At 43.8% G+C, this 16,726-nt stretch overlaps 1 protein-coding gene across 1 annotated transcript in view; it reads right to left on the bottom strand.

Annotated features, from left to right (window-relative positions):
• Nucleotides 1-16,726, bottom strand: part of LOC149456020 (uncharacterized) — a 35,315-nt gene that overhangs the window by 15,758 nt on the left and 2,831 nt on the right. The gene's annotated exons all lie outside the window — the stretch shown is intronic.

Genomic DNA, 16,726 nt, shown 5'->3' with positions numbered 1-16,726 from the left:
GTTTCTGAGGCAAAACCAAGAAGTAGAGAACTGTGGAATGTAGTCCAATCATCCTGGGCTGGAATACCTGTTCACAGGTGCCAGAAGTTGGTTGACTCCATGCAACACAGATGTACAGCAGTTCTCAGAAACAGTGCTTATACAACTAAATATTCATTAAGGGATTCAAAGGAAAGCAAAATCTTCAAACATTTTTCAGTTAATATAGTGAATGTTTGAGTTTGTAAAGAAGAATACAAACACTGCTATTTTTTTGAACAGTCTAATATTCACTTTTCTTCAATTTTTTTTAGAGGAACAACACAAATTTGATTTTTCTCATGTTTTGATTTGGAATAGGATGTGTAGTGTTCCCAATGCATTTGTGTGAATGGAAATAAAAGCTATTAGAAGGATTTTCAGCTTTATTCACTTTTTTCAACACACTGCTATTATTTTGAACACAACTGTAAGACTGGTACTCACTTTATTGAAGTTTATGCGGTATATAGGTAAGCCTTTGAGCAACATGTAAACCCACAATATCTTGATACTTATTTTGCGCTCATTTATGGTCATTTGTACATTTCATCTCATTTTATGAGTTTATGGATATTAAGCGAACGAAGGCACACCATCACATCCAAATAGGTATCTGCCATTTTGTATTCCAACTTGTGTGCTGCTTCCAACGTTGCACTAAGAGCAAAACACTTTTTATTTGTATAAATCTTCCGATGACCCATGCTATCTCAGCATCGGGATACCTGCTGCTTTGGTGGATTTGGGGAGTAGAGTTGCACTTAGGTGGAGGTGGGGTAGGCTTCACTGAAAAAAATGGATTGCCTAAAGGTGGACAGGATGGGAGCTAACCAGACATACTGGGGCAGGGAATTCCATAGGATGGGAGAGGATCTGGAGAAGTCCTGGAGGTGAGCATTGGAGGATATATCAAGGGAGCTAGAGAACAGGAGGTCTTGGGAGGAGTAGAGATGATTTGGGCGATATCTGACAATGAGGTTGGTGATGTAGCTGGGGGAAATGTTGTGGATGGCTTTGTACATTGTGGTTAGTATTTTATACGTTGGGTTAGTGGAAGCCAATAAAGGGATTGGCAGAGAGGGGTGGAGAACACTGAATGGAGGTCAGTGAAGGGATTGGCAGAGGGGTAGAGGACACTGAATGGAGGCCAGTGAAGGGATTGGCAGAGAGGGATGGAGGACACTGAATGGACACCAGTGGAGGGATTGGCAGAGAGGGGTGGAGGACACTGAATGGAGACCAGTGGAGGGATTGGCAGAGAGGGGTGGAGGACACTGAATGGAGGCCAGTGAAGGGTTTGGCAGAGAGGGGTGGAGGACACTGAGTGAAGGTCAGTGAAGGGATTGGCAGAGGGGTGGAGGACACTGAATGGAGGCCAGTGGAGGGATTGGCAGAGAGGGGTGGAGGGCAATGAATGGAGGCCAGTGAAGGGTTTGGCAGAGAGGGGTGGAGGACACTGAGTGAAGGTCAGTGAAGGGATTGACAGAGGGGTGGAGGACACTGAATGGAGACCAGTGGAGGGATTGGCAGAGAGGGGTGGAGGACACAGAGCAGAGGTCAGTGAAGGGATTGGCAGAGAGGGGTGGAGAACACTGAATGGAGGCCAGTGGAGGACACTAAATGGAGGTCAGTGAAGGGATTGGCAGAGAGGGATGGAGGACACTGAATGGAGACCAGTGGAGGGATTGGCAGAGAGGGGTGGAGGACTCTGAATGGAGACCAGTGGAGGGATTGGCAGAGAGGGGTGGAGGACACTGAATGGAGGTCAGTGAAGGGATTGGCAGAGGGGTGGAGGACACTGAATGGAGGCCAGTGAAGGGATTGGCAGAGAGGGATGGAGGACACTGAATGGACACCAGTGGAGGGATTGGCAGAGAGGGGTGGAGGACACTGAATGGAGACCAGTGGAGGGATTGGCAGAGAGGGGTGGAGGACAATGAATGGAGGCCAGTGAAGGGTTTGGCAGAGAGGGGTGGAGGACACTGAGTGAAGGTCAGTGAAGGGATTGGCAGAGGGGTGGAGGACACTGAATGGAGGCCAGTGGAGGGATTGGCAGAGAGGGGTGGAGGGCAATGAATGAAGGTCAGTGGAGGGATTGGCAGAGAGGGGTGGAGGACACTGAATGGAGACCAGTGGAGGGATTGGCAGAGAGGGATAGAGGACACTGAATGGAGACCAGTGGAGGGATTGGCAGAGAGGGGTGGGGGACTCTGAATGGAGACCAGTGAAGGGATTGGCAGAGGGGTGGAGGACACTGAATGGAGGCCAGTGAAGGGATTGGCAGAGAGGGGTGGAGGACACTTGAGTGAAGATCAGTGAAGGGATTGGCAGAGGGGTGGAGGACACTAAATGGAGGCCAATGGAGGGATTGGCAGAGAGGGGTGGAGGGCAATGAATGGAGGTCAGTGGAGGGATTGGCAGAGAGGGGTGGATGACACTGAACGGAGACCAGTGGAGGGATTGGCAGAGAGGGGTGGGGGACTCTGAATGGAGACCAGTGAAGGGATTGGCAGAGGGGTGGAGGACACTGAATGGAGGCCAGTGAAGGGATTGGCAGAGAGGGGTGGAGGACACTGAATGGAGGCCAGTGAAGGGATTGGCAGAGAGGGGTGGAGGACACTTGAGTGAAGATCAGTGAAGGGATTGGCAGAGGGGTGGAGGACACTAAATGGAGGCCAATGGAGGGATTGGCAGAGAGGGGTGGAGGGCAATGAATGGAGGTCAGTGGAGGGATTGGCAGAGAGGGGTGGAGGACACAGAGCAAAGGTCAGTGAAGGGATTGGCAGAGAGGGGTGGAGGACAATGAGCGGAGATCAGTGAAGGGATTGGTAGAGAGGGGTAGCAGTCGCTGATCGGTTGGTAAGGTGGATGAGTCTAGCAGCAGCATTCATAATAGACTGAAGGGGGCGTGGCCAGTGTAGAGGTCGGCCAATGAGGAGGGAGTTGCAGTAATCAAGGTTTGATATAACCAAGGCGTAGATAAGTTGTTTTGTGGTGTCATTGGTCAGGAAGGGGTGAATTCTGGAAATGTTGCGGAGGTTGAGGCAGCAGGATTTAGCGAGTGATTGGATGTGGGGCCCAAAGGAGAGGTCAGAGTCTAGGATTACACCCAGCACCCCGGCATGTGTGGAGGGAGTGGTGGTTGTTCCATTGATCTCAATAGTAAAGTCATGGCGCGGGGAGAAGGAAATATTACAAGCTCAGTTTTAGAAAGATTGAGTTCGAGGAAGTGGTGTGACATCCATGCTGATATGTTGCTTAGTAGATTTGTGATACGTGCGGAGATTAAGAGGGTGAGTTAGGGAGTAGATAGATCTGGGTATCATCAGCATAGGGGTGGTATTGGAGGCCATGGGAGGCTCAGGGAGAAGGTATAGCAAGAGAAGAAGAGGGGCCCAAGCATAGAGCCTTGACATACCCCAACAGAAAGAGGAGCGGAGGAGTTGGTGTTGTAGCAGACATTGAATATGCAATGAGAAAGGTAGGAGGAAAACTAGGAAAAAGCAGAGTCACAGAGGATAAGGGAGTGGAGTTTCTGAGGAGGAACGGGTGGTCAACTGTGTCAAAGGCAGAGAAAGGTCTAAGAGTATGAGTATGGAGTAGTGGCCATTGGTTGGGATGAGTACGGAGTAGTGGCCATTGGTTGGGATGAGTACGGAGTAGTGGCCATTTGTTGGGATGAGTATGGAGTAGTGGCCATTGGTTGGGATGAATACGGAGTAGTGGCCATTGGTTGGGATGAGTATAGAGCAGTGGCCATTGGTTGGGATGAGTACAAAGTTGTGGCCATTGGCTGGGATGAGTACGGCGTAGTGGCCATTGGTTGGGATGAGTACGGCGTAGTGGCCATTGGTGGGATGAGTACGGAGTAGTGGCCATTGGTTGGGATGAGTGTGGAGTAGTGGCCATTGGTTGGGATGAGTATGGAGTGTGGCCATTGGTTGGGATGAATATGGAGTAGTGGCCATTGGTTGGGATGAGTACGGAGTAGTGGCCACTGGTTGAGACGAGTACAGAGTAGTGGCCATTGGTTTTAGCAGTTAGTAGGTCATTAGTTAGTTTTAGTAGGGCAGATTTAGTGGAATGTTGTGGGTGGAAGTCGGACTGTAGAAGATCAAGAAGGTTGTCGTCAGTTAGGTAGCAACTCATACGGTTGAGGACAAGGCGTTCAGAAGCTTGGAGGCAAACGGGAGATGGGTCTTATGTTGTTCAAACAGGTGGGCTCTAGCGAGGGTTTCTTCAGCTTCTGCTGAAGGTCAGGGGAGATCAGACTACACTGCTAGAGGGACCCAACCAGCAGTGACCTCCCTTCCCTCCTTCTCTCTCACCATGATGTCCTCCATGGAAGCTCCAGCTGAAGTTCAGGGGAGATCAGACTACACGGCTAGAGGGACCCAACCAGCAGTGACCCCCCTCCTTCTAACTCATCATAATGTCCTCCATGGAAGCTTCTGCTGAAGGTCAGGAGAGATTAGACTACACTGCTAAAGATCAGAGAAGCACTCAGCCACGTGTTTTCTGAGGTGTATATCAAGGTGTGCTTCTTCCTAGTGTGAGATCTCTGATGACGGCAACATATCATCCATATAGAAGACATTTCCCGCACTCAGGACACTAATACACCTCGAGGGTGGTGTGGGTTCTCTGATGTTTGGCAAGACGAGACTTCCATGTAAAACATTTCCCACACTCAGGACACTAAATACACCTCAATGGCTGTGAGGGTTCTCTGATGTTTAGCAAAATAAAATAAAACATTTCCCGCACTCAGAACATGGTCCCTGAAAGGATCTAGATAACTTCCATTTTGTATTATGTACGCCATTTTAAGTATTAAGTTAGCTTTTTGTAGAGATATTAGAAGTTTAATGAAACTGTTTTTGGTTGTTCAAGGATGTATCAACAGAAGCTAACATGACCCTGACAATGTCTTTGTCTGGCTGTTTTCCAGAAAGTTAGCCAAAACAATTTGTACCAAGAAATGTATATGTTATGTTTCATGTAGTTAGCTCATGATGGAAAGTTACAAGTTACAGTTTTGAAACTCGCTCCCCCCTCCCTTATTATTATCTGTAGTCTATATAATCTTATTAATGTCTAATAAACTTTGAACATCTCTGAACATAAGCTGCTGTGATTTCCGTGTTCAAGGGGTGTTCCCAGAATTCTGCTGATAAACCAGGAATCTCTCCACAGACCGGGGGTCTCTGAGGGGAAAAGAAAATCATTCCTTTCAGCTGGGGGCTCAGCCCGGGATGACCACCCACCTCACTTGGTAAGTAAACCTTTTGTCTTTTTATGACTAAAAGCTCTTTCTTGCCCTGTGTTGAGGGAAGGTCTTGAATCATTCTGTATTGTCTATATAGACCCGTGATAACCTGTAGCTGCTTTTGGTAAGCAGACTTAACTCTTTGGTAGAGTTACAAAATAGTGCACTATAAAAATATAAAAAAGGTGTTTTTGGTAAACACAGTTCTCTGGTAGAACACACTGTTTTTGGTAAAACAGTGAAGAGATAACTTTTGGGAAGTTATCAAGAGGTTAATAAGTCTGTGGAGCAGATTCTGGTTTATCTGTCTTTTGCTTTTTCTTTCTGTTGCGTAGAAGTATAAGATAATTTGTTGTGTAGAACAAAATAAGATTTTAAGCTAAAATTGTTTTATCCACTGTCTAAATATGGGTCAAGGAGGTAGTTACCCACCAGGTCCCCCAGAAAAGGGAGAAAATTGTAAGGATTATGTTGCTAGAGTTTGTGGAACGGACTATTATTTAATAAATCCCTGGGTGGATTGTATGGCAGGCTGGACAGAAGCTATGGGGAGTACAGACCCATTCCCAAGAAAGGGGGCAAATGATCCTTTTCATACAGACATGGTTAAGGGATTATGTTTGGGGGACAAACAAGCCTTTCCTTGGTATGAGGGGGACCCACAATGGGACCAAGTTTATATGAAGAAATGGGGAGAAAACTGGTTAAAATGGTCACCGTATTGGGTTGATAATAGCAAGGGAAAGTTCAATTTGATTTTCTCTTTAAAACAAAAGAGGAAGTTGAAATTGGATACATTAAAAATATGCCAGGAAAAGCATCAATCTGAAAAGACATGCAGACCCAAGATTGGACTGAAAACAGTTCAGACACCAATCCCACCCCCTCCGTATAATATATATCCTTCATTAAGTGGTTTTAAAAATGCTGCTGATGATGATTTTTTGATTAGTTTGGGGATGATTACTCCCCAGCCTAATGCCCCTCCAGCCCCTGCTCCTGTCTCTGCAGTTCCAGCTCCTGCACCCTGCCCCTCCAGTCCCTGCCCCTGTCCCTGCGCCACTTCCCGTCCCGGATCTACAACCAATACAGCCAGGCCCCTCCACTAGACCCAAACAGATTATTAGTATAAAATCACCAGACAGAGAGGGTAGCCAAGTTCAAGGCATCCTTACGGAGAATAATGACAACGAAGGAGAGTTGGAATACGAAGAACAGGGACAGGTAAATATAATAAAATTACAGAAAAAGGATGGTCAATGGAGAAGAAGTGACACCAGTCATAGAAAGGGCAGAGATGTGGAGGAATTTAGAATGCAGCTTAGATCCATGGATAAGAAACAAGAGGGAAAAAGAGAAGATGAGGGGGCCGTAGGAGGAAAGGAGTTGGCTATATTGACACTATCTTTTCTCACAGCAGGAGAACTAACTCTAAAAAAACCCCATAGAATTAGAAGATATTAATAAGATTGTTAAACATTGTCCCAAGCCTACAGTATCTCCTGGAGGTACACTTGCTTATTTAAAAAAGGCATGTTTAGGAAGAAATTACACACAGGAAGATATGAGATTGATCATTGATGGTATTCTGGGAAATAATCCAGCTTGGAATTGGATAAATGTAAAAAGCATTAGTCACATAGAACCAAGTAATACACAGGCTACTGCCTATAAACTAAATACCACAGAAGGGAGAGAAACTATGTGGGAGGAGCTTGACACAGAATTAAAAAGGGTTTTCAAGAATAAGGCTTCCCTCCCTATTGCTACAGCATGTAAACAGAAGGTAGAAGAAACGGTTTCTCCTTACAACACACCTATCAATCCTGTTAAGAAGCCGGATGGCTCTTACAGGTTTGTACAAGATTTGAGGGCCATAAATAATTTGGTGGTTCCATTAGCCCCAATAGTGCCTGATGTGCCATCACTCCTCACCTCCATTCCGTCCGATGCAGAATACTTTACAGTGATTGATTTAACAAATGCATTTTTTTTGGTTCCTGTGGACCACCAGACAAGGGCGCAATTTGTATTTATATTCTGAAAATTGCCAGTTGACCTGGTGTAGAATGCCTAGGGCTATGTAGATTCGCCTGCAGTCTACTCACTTGCCCTCCAGACCACTCTGAGGTCCTGGACCCCTCCCAATGGTTCGGTCCTCATTATATATGTGGATGACCTATTGATTTGTAGTCCAAGTCAGGAGGCCAGTCAGGAGGATAGTTGGTCTCTGTTAGAATGGTTGTCAGGGAATGGTCACAAAGCATCTAAAAAGAAATTGCAATGGTGCCAAAAACAGGTTGAATACCTTGGTTTTATTCTAAGTCATGGTGAGAGGAATGTCAGTCACAAAAGAGCTGCGGCTCTCGTGGGTCTGCCCCGCCCACAAACAAAAAAGGACATGCTAACTTTTCTTGGTATGATTGGTTACTGCCGCCAATGGATACCTGATTGTTCATTCTATGATCACACTCTGAGGTCTGCCACACTTTCAGAATCACCTGACATTCTCACATGGTCAAATGAAATGGTTGATGCCTTTGTGCACCTGAAGAATGCTATGGTAACGGCCCCTGGTCTTGGACTACCTGACTATAAAAAAATGTTTCATCTGTATGCTAGGGAAAATTGTACATCCATGGCGGGGGTCCTGGCTCAGGAACATGGAGGCAAGCTCCGCCCAGTAGCTTTTTTTTCCAAAGTAGTGCCAACTCAGGTTCAGGGCATGCCTGCTTGTCTGAGAGATTTTGCATTCTGCGTAATGGTGGTGGGAATGGCTATTTCTTTCACATTGGGACATGAAACTACCCTACACACCACACACCAAGTGTCCTTACTACTGAAAAACATACACACTCAACACATGTCAGCACAAAGGTTGAGCGGATATGAAGTGATTCTTCTATCTGATCCCAACTTGATTATTAAATATTCTTCAGCAAATTCAGGTCCTACTCCAATTTTGAATGCCCTACTGGGGCTAAAGGGGGAACAGGATGAAGTGGCACCAGAACACAATTGTATAACCCACATACAACAAGACACTTCCCCTAGGTCCGACATGTCAGCTGTGGCTCTTGATGGGGCCCCAGATGTGTTTGTAGATGGCTCATGTTCTAGGCCAAAATGATAGTACTTACCATGCAGGATACGGCATTGTGCATCTTCCTGACAAAATACTCGAGGCAAAGCCAATTCCATATCAGTCAGCCCAAGCAGCCGAACTGATTGCCCTTACGAGAGCATGTCAATTATTTGCAGGACAGGATGTCAACATTTACACAGACTCCAAGTACGCCCATGGTGCTATACATGACTTTGGGGTCATTTGGGAGAGAAGAGGATTCATTGCTGCTGATGGCAAAACCATATCTCACTCTTCTTTGATATCTGATCTACTCAAAGCCATACAGTTACCAAAAACATTAGCCATTCTTCATTGCAGGGCACATACAAATCACAGAGATCATATTGCCAAAGGAAATGCATTAGCAGATAAGGTAGCAAAGGAAGCCGCATTACAACAGGTGGCCAGTGAGCAGATGTCTATGCCCACTTCAGGCATCACAACCACCCCACATGACCAGATGTATGCAGATTTACAAAAATTTGCTACAAAAGTCGATTTAGCAGACTGGAATGGTTCTGGAGGGGAAACCATGCATTCCCATGTCAAGTGCCCCACTGTTCATTGCACAGTACCACAGTCTAGGACATAGAGGATGGAAAACGACATGTGAAACATTATTGCAGGATTTTTACATTACAGGTTTATCTAGGTTGGTGAAAGAATATGTTTCTAGGTGCATTACATATATAAGGAACAATCCACAGAACCCAAAGAAATCACAACACCAGCATCTAGTGTACCCAACTACACCTTTCACCCATTTACAAATAGATTTTACCCACATGCCAAAAACAGGACAGAGGCAAGAGTTTTTGTTGGTAATGGTGGATATGTTCAGCAGATGGGTGGAAGCATTTGTCACTAATAAAGAAGACGCGCAAACTGTAGTCAGAATTCTCACACAGGAGATAATACCCAGATGGGGATGTCCGCTGCAGATAAATTCTGATAACGGACCAGCTTTTGTGGCCAAGGTATGTCAAGATTTGGTAAAAGTACTTAAGATAGATTGGAAGTTTCATATTCCCTATCATCCTCAAAGTTCGGGTATAGTAAAAAGGATGAACAGGACGATTAAGGATAAGTTGAGGAAGGCCACTGGAGGAACCTATACCCACTGGAAGAAGATGTTACCTGCAATTCTAGCAGAGGTAAGAATGACACCTAATAAGACTACAGGGTTATCTCCTTTTGAAATATTAATGGGAAGACCGTTCCCCACTCCTTGGGCTAGACAGCCACTTATGTTAGAAAGAGGGGACCTTGACCTGGTACAACAAGAATATGTGAGAAAATTGATTCAGACTTTAGATAAGGTTGAAAGAAATGTTGCTCGCACTTTTTCTTTATCTTTTCAGGAACCAACACACCTTTTCCAAGTGGGAGATGTCGTAGTGGTCTGCCAACTCGCTAAAGACAAGAAGCAAGGCTACCCCTTTGGACCACCTACTACGGTGATAGCGGTTACCAGAACGGCTGTTCTGGTGGAGAATTCCCAGTCCTGGATCCATGCTAGTCGAGTGAAGAAGGTGAACCAAACACCTGAGAAACATGAGATGGAAAAAGGAGGTGAAGTATGAGAGAAAAATCCTCGAAGAGTGGGTGAAGTAAGTGAAAAAGGCCCTGAAGATGACATTTTTTACTGCCCCTCATGGTGCTTTGAAACTCTGGGTCCTATTGGGCACACTGACTGTGCTCTTTTTCCTGCCAGTATGGATCCTAACTAACTGTATTTATCACCCTGAGGACTTGGGCCTAATAAAAAGTATCTGTGGTCAAGGACTAGTTTTAAATGAGACCCAGATAACCAAAAGTGAAAGAAAGTCAAAAAGAAAGTTTTGAAGACAACAATCCTTTTTCAGGAAAAATGTTGATGATGCAGTTTAAATCTGCTTATGCTCAAATGTCAGGTTATGATAAATGTTGGATATGTAGTAAGTTACATCCTAGCACATATGAAATTCCTCTTCTGGCCGCTCCAGTCAAAATATTCTTGTTAATAAAAGGGAATGTAAGTATTGGTTTGACCAATATTACTTCTAATGCCACCATATCTTTTCCAACTCTGGGAGTCACTCAACTCCCCGATTGGTGTTTTAGACTGGGGAATACTTCCCACAAGGGAAAGGGAATGTGCTCTCAGTCCATATTAAATATATCTGATCCTGGAAGGAGGGATGGAACTTCTTCTGTGAAACTCTGGCAAGTAAATGGTAAAACCCTGAATGAAAGTTTAGAAGGGATACAAGATAATGTGGGGAAAACTATGTTTGGAAAACTTCTTTTTTATTTTACACTTGTTGTCACCCCTGAATTTCTCTCTGCAATACAAAAATTGCCGATCTCTTTGGGAAACAATACCTATATCTGTTGTGGTAAGATCTGTTACCCTTGGATACCGAGTAATGTCCAGGGCTGGTGCTATGTAGCCCAATTAGTGCCAATTATGGCAGCTATAGACCAAAAGGAACACCAGGTAAAAGCCAGTACATACCCAAAATACCAACTAACTCTGAGACAGAGAAGGGAAACCAAACAAGAAAAGGTAGATCTATTCTCTACAGGGGATAAGGTTTGGTCATGGTTTCATACTTACACTGGATGGGGAATAACACTTATGAACAAAATAAATAATTACACAAACATTATTGATGATATACTGGAGAGGAACTCTAAGGACATGGGGTTGCTAAATACTGAGACCAGAGCTATTAGAAAACAGCTGGAGATGCAAGAATTAGCTATTGAAAGCATGAGTGATGCTCTGACAGGTTTGTGTGAGATGACAGAGGATTATGAATGTTGTACTTGGATATATAATACCACAATGACTATTCCAGATTATTATGAAATAATAAAGCAACACAGGGAACAGGTAGATGGTTTGATGGAAGAAGCTAGAGCTATAGGAAAAGATGGATGGACTCCTTTTGATTGGTTAGGATCAGGATTTGGTTCCATTTTTTCATGGATGAAAGGTATCGCTGTAAGCATAGTCATGATATTGTTTTTTGTTTTATCTTTATATCTATGTTTTAAATGCTCATTATATTGCATTGCTAGAGCTACAAAGCTGCAAAATACAAATGAAGGTTATCTAGCTATGTACAAAAAGATGAATGAAGTAAAGAATTGAGATCATGTTCATGATCTCAGAGGGGATTGAAAGGATCTAGATAACTTCCATTTTGTATTATGTACGCCATTTTAAGTATTAAGTAAGCTTTTTGTAGAGATAGAAGTTTAATGAAACTGTTTTTGGTTGTTCAAGGATGTATCAACAGAAGCTAACATGACCCTGACAATGTCTTTGTCTGGCTGTTTTCCAGAAAGTTAGCCAAAACAATTTGTACCAAGAAATGTATATGTTATGTTTCATGTAGTTAGCTCATGATGGAAAGTTACAAGTTACAGTTTTGAAACTCGCTCCCCCCTCCCTTATTATTATCTGTAGTCTATATAATCTTATTAATGTCTAATAAACTTTGAACATCTCTGAACATAAGCTGTCGTGATTTCCGTGTTCAAGGGGTGTTCCCAGAATTCTGCTGATAAACCAGGAATCTCTCCACAGACCGGGGGTCTCTGAGGGGAAAAGAAAATCATTCCTTTCAGCTGGGGGCTCAGCCCGGGATGACCACCCACCTCACTTGGTAAGTAAACCTTTTGTCTTTTTATGACTAAAAGCTCTTTCTTGCCCTGTGTTGAGGGAAGGTCTTGAATCATTCTGTATTGTCTATATAGACCCGTGATAACCTGTAGCTGCTTTTGGTAAAGCAGACTTAACTCTTTGGTAGAGTTACAAAATAGTGCACTATAAAAATATAAAAAAGGTGTTTTTGGTAAACACAGTTCTCTGGTAGAACACACTGTTTTTGGTAAAACAGTGAAGAGATAACTTTTGGGAAGTTATCAAGAGGTTAATAAGTCTGTGGAGCAGATTCTGGTTTATCTGTCTTTTGCTTTTTCTTTCTGTTGCGTAGAAGTATAAGATAATTTGTTGTGTAGAACAAAATAAGATTTTAAGCTAAAATTGTTTTATCCACTGTCTAAATATGGGTCAAGGAGGTAGTTACCCACCAGGTCCCCCAGAAAAGGGAGAAAATTGTAAGGATTATGTTGCTAGAGTTTGTGGAACGGACTATTATTTAATAAATCCCTGGGTGGATTGTATGGCAGGCTGGACAGAAGCTATGGGGAGTACAGACCCATTCCCAAGAAAGGGGGCAAATGATCCTTTTCATACAGACATGATTAAGGGATTATGTTTGGGGGACAAACAAGCCTTTCCTTGGTATGAGGGGGACCCACAATGGGACCAAGTTTATATGAAGAAAGGGTGAGAAAACTGGTTAAAATGGTCACCGTATTGGGTTGATAATAGCAGGGGAAAGTTCAATTTGATTTTCTCTTTAAAACAAAAGAGGAAGTTGAAATTGGATACATTAAAAATATGCCAGGAAAAGCATCAATCTGAAAAGACATGCAGACCCAAGATTGGACTGAAAACAGTTCAGACACCAATCCCACCCCCTCCGTATAATATATATCCTTCATTAAGTGGTTTTAAAAATGCTGCTGATGATGATTTTTTGATTAGTTTGGGGATGATTACTCCCCAGCCTAATGCCCCTCCAGCCCCTGCTCCTGTCTCTGCAGTTCCAGCTCCTGCACCCTGCCCCTCCAGTCCCTGCCCCTGTCCCTGCGCCACTTCCCGTCCCGGATCTACAACCAATACAGCCAGGCCCCTCCACTAGACCCAAACAGATTATTAGTATAAAATCACCAGACAGAGAGGGTAGCCAAGTTCAAGGCATCCTTACGGAGAATAATGACAACGAAGGAGAGTTGGAATACGAAGAACAGGGACAGGTAAATATAATAAAATTACAGAAAAAAGGATGGTCAATGGAGAAGAAGTGACACCAGTCATAGAAAGGGCAGAGATGTGTAGGAATTTAGAATGCAGCTTAGATCCATGGATAAGAAACAAGAGGGAAAAAGAGAAGATGAGGGGGCCGTAGCAGGAAAGGAGTTGGCTATATTGACACTATCTTTTCTCACAGCAGGAGAACTAACTCTAAAAAAACCCATAGAATTAGAAGATATTAATAAGATTGTTAAACATTGTCCCAAGCCTACAGTATCTCCTGGAGGTACACTTGCTTATTTAAAAAAGGCATGTTTAGGAAGAAATTACACACAGGAAGATATGAGATTGATCATTGATGGTATTCTGGGAAATAATCCAGCTTGGAATTGGATAAATGTAAAAAGCATTAGTCACATAGAACCAAGTAATACACAGGCTACTGCCTATAAACTAAATACACACAGAAGGGAGAGAAACTATGTGGGAGGAGCTTGACACAGAATTAAAAAGGGTTTTCAAGAATAAGGCTTCCCTCCCTATTGCTACAGCATGTAAACAGAAGGTAGAAGAAACTGTTTCTCCTTACAACACACCTATCAATCCTGTTAAGAAGCCGGATGGCTCTTACAGGTTTGTACAAGATTTGAGGGCCATAAATAATTTGGTGGTTCCATTAGCCCCAATAGTGCCTGATGTGCCATCACTCCTCACCTCCATTCCGTCCAATGCAGAATACTTTACAGTGATTGATTTAACAAATGCATTTTTTTTGGTTCCTGTGGACCACCAGACAAGGGCGCTATTTGTATTTATATTCTGAAAATTGCCAGTTGACCTGGTGTAGAATGCCTAGGGCTATGTAGATTCGTTTGCAGTCTACTCACTTGCCCTCCAGACCACACTGAGGTCCTGGACCCCTCCCAATGGTTCGGTCCTCATTATATATGTGGATGACCTATTGATTTGTAGTTCAAGTCAGGAGGCCAGTCAGGAGGATAGTTGGTCTCTGTTAGAATGGTTGTCAGGGAATGGTCACAAAGCATCTAAAAAGAAATTGCAATGGTGCCAAAAACAGGTTGAATACCTTGGTTTTATTCTAAGTCATGGTGAGAGGAATGTCAGTCACAAAAGAGCTGCGGCTCTCGTGGGTCTGCCCCGCCCACAAACAAAAAAGGACATGCTAACTTTTCTTGGTATGATTGGTTACTGCCGCCAATGGATACCTGATTGTTCATTCTATGATCACACTCTGAGGTCTGCCACACTTTCAGAATCACCTGACATTCTCACATGGTCAAATGAAATGGTTGATGCCTTTGTGCACCTGAAGAATGCTATGGTAACGGCCCCTGGTCTTGGACTACCTGACTATAAAAAAATGTTTCATCTGTATGCTAGGGAAAATTGTACAACCATGGCGGGGGTCCTGGCTCAGGAACATGGAGGCAAGCTCCGCCCAGTAGCTTTTTTTTCCAAAGTAGTGCCAACTCAGGTTCAGGGCATGCCTGCTTGTCTGAGAGATTTTGCATTCTGCGTAATGGTGGTGGGAATGGCTATTTCTTTCACATTGGGACATGAAAATACCCTACACACCACACACCAAGTGTCCTTACTACTGAAAAACATACACACTCAACACATGTCAGCACAAAGGTTGAGCGGATATGAAGTGATTCTTCTATCTGATCCCAACTTGATTATTAAATATTCTTCAGCAAATTCAGGTCCTACTCCAATTTTGAATGCCCTACTGGGGCTAAAGGGGGAACAGGATGAAGTGGCACCAGAACACAATTGTATAACCCACATACAACAAGACACTTCCCCTAGGTCCGACATGTCAGCTGTGGCTCTTGATGGGGCCCCAGATGTGTTTGTAGATGGCTCATGTTCTAGGCCAAAATGATAGTACTTACCATGCAGGATACGGCATTGTGCATCTTCCTGACAAAATACTCGAGGCAAAGCCAATTCCATATCAGTCAGCCCAAGCAGCCGAACTGATTGCCCTTACAAGAGCATGTCAATTATTTGCAGGACAGGATGTCAACATTTACACAGACTCCAAGTACGCCCATGGTGCTATACATGACTTTGGGGTCATTTGGGAGAGAAGAGGATTCATTGCTGCTGATGGCAAAACCATATCTCACTCTTCTTTGATATCTGATCTACTCAAAGCCATACAGTTACCAAAAACATTAGCCATTCTTCATTGCAGGGCACATACAAATCACAGAGATCATATTGCCAAAGGAAATGCATTAGCAGATAAGGTAGCAAAGGAAGCCGCATTACAACAGGTGGCCAGTGAGCAGATGTCTATGCCCACTTCAGGCATCACAACCACCCCACATGACCAGATGTATGCAGATTTACAAAAATTTGCTACAAAAGTCGATTTAGCAGACTGGAATGGTTCTGGAGGGGAAACCATGCATTCCCATGTCAAGTGCCCCACTGTTCATTGCACAGTACCACAGTCTAGGACATAGAGGATGGAAAACGACATGTGAAACATTATTGCAGGATTTTTACATTACAGGTTTATCTAGGTTGGTGAAAGAATATGTTTCTAGGTGCATTACATATATAAGGAACAATCCACAGAACCCAAAGAAATCACAACACCAGCATCTAGTGTACCCAACTACACCTTTCACCCATTTACAAATAGATTTTACCCACATGCCAAAAACAGGACAGAGGCAAGAGTTTTTGTTGGTAATGGTGGATATGTTCAGCAGATGGGTGGAAGCATTTGTCACTAATAAAGAAGACGCGCAAACTGTAGTCAGAATTCTCACACAGGAGATAATACCCAGATGGGGATGTCCGCTGCAGATAAATTCTGATAACGGACCAGCTTTTGTGGCCAAGGTATGTCAAGATTTGGTAAAAGTACTTAAGATAGATTGGAAGTTTCATATTCCCTATCATCCTCAAAGTTGGGGTATAGTAGAAAGGATGAACAGGACAATTAAGGATAAGTTGAGGAAGGCCACTGGAGGAACCTATACCCACTGGAAGAAGATGTTACCTGCAATTCTAGCAGAGGTAAGAATGACACCTAATAAGACTACAGGGTTATCTCCTTTTGAAATATTAATGGGAAGACCGTTCCCCACTCCTTGGGCTAGACAGCCACTTATGTTAGAAAGAGGGGACCTTGACCTGGTACAACAAGAATATGTGAGAAAATTGATTCAGACTTTAGATAAGGTTGAAAGAAATGTTGCTCGCACTTTTTCTTTATCTTTTCAGGAACCAACACACCTTTTCCAAGTGGGAGATGTCGTAGTGGTCCGCCAACTCGCTAAAGACAAGAAGCAAGGCTACCCCTTTGGACCACCTACTACGGTGATAGCGGTTACCAGAACGGCTGTTCTGGTGGAGAATTCCCAGTCCTGGATCCATGCTAGTCGAGTGAAGA

The sequence above is a fragment of the Staurois parvus genome, unplaced genomic scaffold, assembly GCF_062004578.1.
Source record: "Staurois parvus isolate SC_StPar_1 unplaced genomic scaffold, SC_StPar_1.0 ptg000380l, whole genome shotgun sequence".
NCBI lineage: Eukaryota > Metazoa > Chordata > Amphibia > Anura > Ranidae > Staurois > Staurois parvus.
Note: the sequence above shows the minus strand (reverse complement) of the source record. Positions and strands in the feature narration are given on the sequence as shown.